The sequence below is a fragment of the Meleagris gallopavo genome, chromosome Z (genome assembly GCF_905368555.1).
Source record: "Meleagris gallopavo chromosome Z, MGAL_WU_HG_1.1, whole genome shotgun sequence".
NCBI lineage: Eukaryota > Metazoa > Chordata > Aves > Galliformes > Phasianidae > Meleagris > Meleagris gallopavo.
In genome coordinates this window covers 13875971-13882211 of record NC_139435.1, presented here as the reverse complement: position 1 = coordinate 13882211, position 6241 = coordinate 13875971, and positions in this window count along the sequence as shown.

Here is a 6241-nt window from a genome sequence, read left to right as displayed (position 1 = left end):
TGAAAAATCTTAAGACTAATTAAAGGGAGTTTCTTTGTGTGTGTGGGATAGGGCGTGTTGTCACGCACTAATTGCAGTACAATCCCCATAGCACTTTTTTATGGGACAGATGTGCCAGTCTATCACTGTCTCCCATAAAGAAAAGTCAGAAATGTGTTTCTCAGAATCAGGCTCATGGGGATGGCTCTGCGCAAGATACCCAGTGAGACAATTGTTACAAATGACATCTCCGTTCCCATGTGTTTCTCTGACCACAGAGATTATAAAGTTTTGGTAACTTCAATCTATACTCTGACATATATTCAATATGTATCACTCAATGACTGCACTTTCATGTGAGATGTAAGGAGATATTCTGGGTATCTCCTGACTTCGGAGATTTCCTTTTCTTTCTGCCAAACTCATCCTCAGGAGGTCATCAAATCCTGGGTCACTGGAGAGCAAGAGCACTAAAGAGGATGATACAATCTGCACCTGGGAACCAGGCCAAACCCAGCTCACGCTGCTGCTCCAGCATTCTGATTCTGATGGGAACTTGCACCTCTTCTTTCCACTTAGCATGACATTACCTGTTTCCAGTGGCACTGAGTACCCAAAAGATGACTGGGACAGAGGAGAATAAGGGGATGGGGAGCAACAAAGAATAAGCAAGAAGGTTTTGGAAAAAAAAATAAATCATTACTGATGCTAGAAGTTTATTACAACTGAACTGCTGTCAAGAGAAACCTCCTCTTCCAAATGGAGCTGATCAATTACACTTCAAACTAAGATAAAAATCAGTCATTTGTATACTGCAGAAGGGTGGACCCTTTACATTAACACTACTTCTGAAGTGCTTTCCTTTGATTTTTTTATTTTTAAATATGATCCTGATAAAATCTGAGCATTTTTCAAGATGTCATGAACATCCCTGGCCTAAGGAGAACTCTCCATGTGTCCTCGTTGGCCTTTAGGTGACACGCTTAAATACTATTTCAGTGATAAATATGATTGCAAAGGCCTGAAGGCCAACAGTGCAGCTGTACCACAGCTGTACCCTCACCACAGCAGCACAGATAAAGGGAGCCATGGGTAATTTGGCTCCTCCCTAGCAGGAGAACACAATAAACAGCGACAAAGGTTTGCAGTGGTTGTGTTTAATGTGGTTGTGTAGCTGCGCAGTGCATCCATATGTAAACAAGATACCAACAATGAGTCAAACAGAACATTGTTGACCCTTACAGCTGTATCATCCGCCCAGGTGGAGACCGGAGACCAGCGGTGCTCCTCAGGGTCTGATATTGGGTCTGGCAATATTTAACATCATTGTCAGTGGCACAGACAGTGGGGCTGAGTGCACCTCAGCAAGTTTGCTGATGACATCAGGCTCAGTGGTGCAGTTGAAGGGACGCCCTCCAGAAGGACCTAGACAGATTTGAGAAGTGCATCTATTGAGGTGCTGCACTGGGGTCAGAACAATCCCACACATTAATGTAGGGTGAATAGAGAATGGATTGAGAGCAGTGATGTGGAGAAAGACTTGAGGGCTCTGGGGGACAAAAAGCTGGACATGAGGAGCTAGCAATGTGTGCTTGCAGCCTAAAGGCCAACTGTATCCTGAGCTGTATCAGAAGACATGGTAACCAGGAGGGTGAGGGAAGTGACTGTCTCCCTCTACTCTGCCCTCATGAGGTCTCACCTGCAGTACTGCGTCCAGGTCTGGGGCATCTAGCACAAGAAAGATGTGGAACTGCTGGAGCGGGTCCTGAGAAGGGCCATGAACAGGATCAGAGCAACTCTCCAATGAAGAAAGGCTGAGGGAGCTGGGCTTGTTCGGCCTGGAGAAGAGGGAAGCCCAGGGGAGACCTCATTGTGGCCTCCCAGTTAATGGCACTGCAGGAAAGATGAAGAGGGACTCTTTTTCGGGGAGTGTAGAGTGACAGGACAAGCACCAGGACAATAACTTCCTGCCAAACTCAGGAAATACCAACATTTTTTTAATGGTGCTGTACGGAAAACAGTGTTACACATGGACCTATTGTCAAGAGTTGCCATTTTACATAATTGCAGAGTCTGTCCCAAGCCACTGTGTGCACATGAGCTGTGCCTGGTTACCTGGCTTCATGGTAACTTACACAGACATTGGCAGGAGTCCACAAATATATCGCAGTGAACTGCTGCAAAAACTCTGGAGCTAATAATGCAGTAATTACAGAATAACAAATGAGACTAATGTAACTGAGGATCAATTCAAACTAGGAGTAACTCTGAACTCTTCAATGCCAGATCAGTTTCCAAGCATGTTCTTCTTGCTTTGCAGGGAATACGCAAGTTTTCTCATTTCCTTCAAAGTAAGTACTTTATTTTGCAACACAGAAATCATGATAGCATCAGCACTTGTTGCACAGTACAATAGCTGGTTTATCTTAATGAGGGACTAAAGACTTTTGATCCAATCTCTAAAACATAAGTGACATCTTGACTTAAGACAGAGAACAAATATTCTTTATAAACATCTGACATCTCAGGCTTAGGACAATAAGTCAACTCAGACACTTCTGTTGCAGCAACAAATTGCTCCCTGTCTTAAACTGCATCTTTCCTAGAAGACTGCATGTGCATCGCTTTGACTCTGGCCGTTTTGATAGAACGGAATGAAGACCGTGGGAACCAGCTGTTATCTATCTAGCAGCTCAGTACTGATGATCTAATTTGGAAACTGGATTAAATTTGATGGATTAGCATGCTGCTGTAGAGCTGCATGGATTTATGGTTGTCATGACAACCAACAGAAAATGTATTCTACTGATCCTCCCTGAGCAGATCTGTCTCCATGAACAGATTTATCACCATGGCAGACATACGTACAGTTATTTTATTGCAGAGATCCACACTGGTGTAATCTCTAACTCTCTACAGTTTAGAATACTAACTCACAACTATACTCAAAAGATATTGGGTCAGGTCACGAACAAATTCTGGAAGCACCGAAACATCCTTGGATGTTATCTGAAATTTCTCAAAAAAGTTAGTATTTTTCTATTCATTTCCAAGGGTATGGAGTATGCAAATAAGTGCTTATGTTATAGATGCAATAAAGTGAGTGTTATCCCATGCTTCCTACATTATGTAGACTCCTCTCATATTTTAAGCCTATCAAGAGACACACTGACCTATTTCAAAGTTATCTTCTCAGTAACTTGTTTTTCCTGATACAGTGAAAAAGATTTTTGGTTTCACGCTGCAGGAAAGAAAGCAAGGAGCTAAACAATACTTCCAATCCTACTGCTGCCTGCTTGCAGAATCATTCTGTGCAACTATAATAAAGTACAGAGAGTAGAAAATGGAAAATAAAAGCCATTTACCTATTTTAAGGAGGCTGCTCTAATTAACATTTGCCAAGAGTCCTAGAGGAACAGAGCACTACCTGTGGACGTCATGCTTTCCTAAACACACAGAGGAGCCCAGATGTGCAGTTCCTGCCCACTTCACAGCACAGCTGGCAGAGCAGCCAGCACTCCCAGCTCTGGGTGCTCTGGAATAACACTGGAGGCCAGCGCTACCCATGAGAGAGCTGCATTTCCCTCCAACCATAGGGAGATAATCCATTGCTTGTCAGCATGGTCCAAATTCATCTGCGCGCTTTCGTTATTTTCCCCACCTCTGTGTAACTTCACCTTCAAAAAACAAGAAGAAGAAGAAGAAGAACAAAGAAACCTAACTGAAATCCTTGCCAAAGAGCACATTTTGAATATATATGCAATGACTTGTCATTTGCACTTCCCATAGGCAAAGCACTACAGCTGCCCTGTATGTGATGCATCTGCTCATGTCAGCACTCTGTGTCTGAGGGGGAACTTGCACTGTGCCCACTCAAAAGAGCTTCTGATTCCTACAGTGATGAAGGACAGAAAATCCAAAACAGAAATTCCTTCAGGGCCCAAAGAAAAATCCTTTTAGCACAGGGCTAGCTGATCAGTTCATCATAATGTTGGAACAGTACAAAGAACAAACTCTTTTCCAACGCCTATTAATTGCTTGCAAAACAGAACAGTCAAAAATTATTATAATAAATTATAAATTATTATAATTAAATTATAATAAATTATGTTTACGTGCAGTAATGCGAGACCTGGTTAGAGATCTGCTGTGCGAGTTTACAGTGTAACTGAGTATTTTCACAGGACAGTGCAAATGACTTCATAAGTGGAGAATATTCATTGATATACATCAAAAGCTGCAATTTTTAAAGCAGTAATCTCAAAGGTAACTGTAAGAAGGGCAAAAATCAGCACATGTAGGATTATTTGGGGCACACGTGATACTACAGGTTAGAAAAGAGACATCAGATGAATTAAAAACACTTGAGGATGGATGATAACATTTAATGACAAGGAAAGGTAAATGGAACAAAACTATTCTCTCGCACTGACAGCAATGGGATTACTCTCCCTGTGAAACTGGAATTTTGATAGAATGATACTTGCTTTTATTGTTTTCTCTTTTATACATATATATATCTTCTCTCCCTGAAAACGAGATGTTTATGTCAGGTATTTTCCTCCTCAGCTGTGGAGGGGGCAATCCAGGCACACAGTCATATAATGTCAGCAGATCTGTTCCTCAGGAGCCAGCTTCAGCATCAGCCCACACCAGTTTTGGGACAGTGGGCAGGTCCCAAAACCACAGAAGATGCTCTGAAAGTAATGCCCCATTTCATAATGTCGGCCCACACCACTACAGGCAGATGTTGTTGGTACGGCTGTAGAGGCTAGGCCTTCCCACCAATATCCCCTTACATTTTGTTGTCGTGTGACAACAACAGAAGGGCACTGACAAAATGGCATCGGACACAGGGATATGCATGGAGCAAAGGTGTGCCGCTGTGGAAAGAATGGCACCCAGATGTTCACTGACACTCGATGAGCACAATCAGTGGATGTGAGGCAGCGTGTGGTGCATTTCAGCGGGTCAGCTCCGCTGCTGCAGGCTGTTACGAGCATGTCATGCAGCTCGTGTTCATTGCTGGTGAAAACACACAGCTCCTGGTGGTGACTGTTTAAAAAACAGTGTTACGTAGCTGAGAATTTGCTCTATCAAACAGCACTGTTGTGCTCTGTATATCTGTTGTAATTTCCATGGAAGTAAGCAGGAGGTGTAAGTTTCTGAGCAAACAGCCGTCACGGTCATCAGCGGGCCAGCCGCTCCGCCACAGTACGAGCGGACCGCACTGAGGAACGGGCATTACCCCCACCCGGCACACGCTGCCGCACATCCCATCATCTTCCAGGTAACGCGTCACGCGCTGACGTTCAACACAACGCGGGCTTGATTGGACCGAGAGCACCGCGGCTGCAGGTGCGATGAGCGCCGGCGCAGCACGGCTCGTCCGGCAGCTCCGCTCCCCGCTGGGTGCGGACAATGCGCGGCTGTACCGCGGGAGCCGGGCACCAGCGCGTGGCGCGGTAGCTGTGCACCCTCACAGGGCTGCCCCCGCGCCGGGGTCGCTGCGTGGCGGTCCCGAAAGCCCGCAGACACGAGCGCCGACCCCGGGCACCGCGCGCCCCCGCCGGGGACAGCCGCCATTTGCTCCTGTCAGGCGGCCCGCCATTTGCCCGCCTCCTGCCCGCCCCTTGCTGTGGGGCAGCCGCGGAGGTGGAAGGCACGCCTCCCGCCCCGGGCCCCCCTTTCGCGGCGCCGGAGAGCCGTAGAGCAGCCGGCAGCTTCAGCTTCAGTGGTACAAACCGCTTCCTCAGAGATGGCTTTGAGTCAGCCTTTGAAAGGACAGGAAAACACAGGCTCAAGCAGAAATATCTTATGGATGTCGAGGCTCCGGTTGGGGAAACCGAACAGAACAGAAAACCTGACAGGCAAAACGTAGCGGGGATCTGCACAAGAATCTCGCGGTGCGGGCAGAGCCCTCCTTACGATACGGGCACAGGCGGTCTCCATGTCGTGTCCCAGCCGTGGCTGCTGTGCCGCAGTCGGTGTGAAACGGCTGGGCCATCTCCTGCTACAACTGGTGACCGCCTGACAAAAACAACTGCTACAGAAAGCTGTAGTTCCAAAACTACAAATATTGGTACTTCACGAACAGGTTACTTTCATCTTAAAAACATTTGCAGCATACACTGGAGTTAATTTTAGTACAAACTTGTCAGAAACAACCGTGCAAAGTCCAACTGCCTGTTGTGTTTTCCTAAGAGTCTCTCTGGGGAGATGCTTCAGTCCTTAAACAATCAAATCAATCATTTTTTATAAA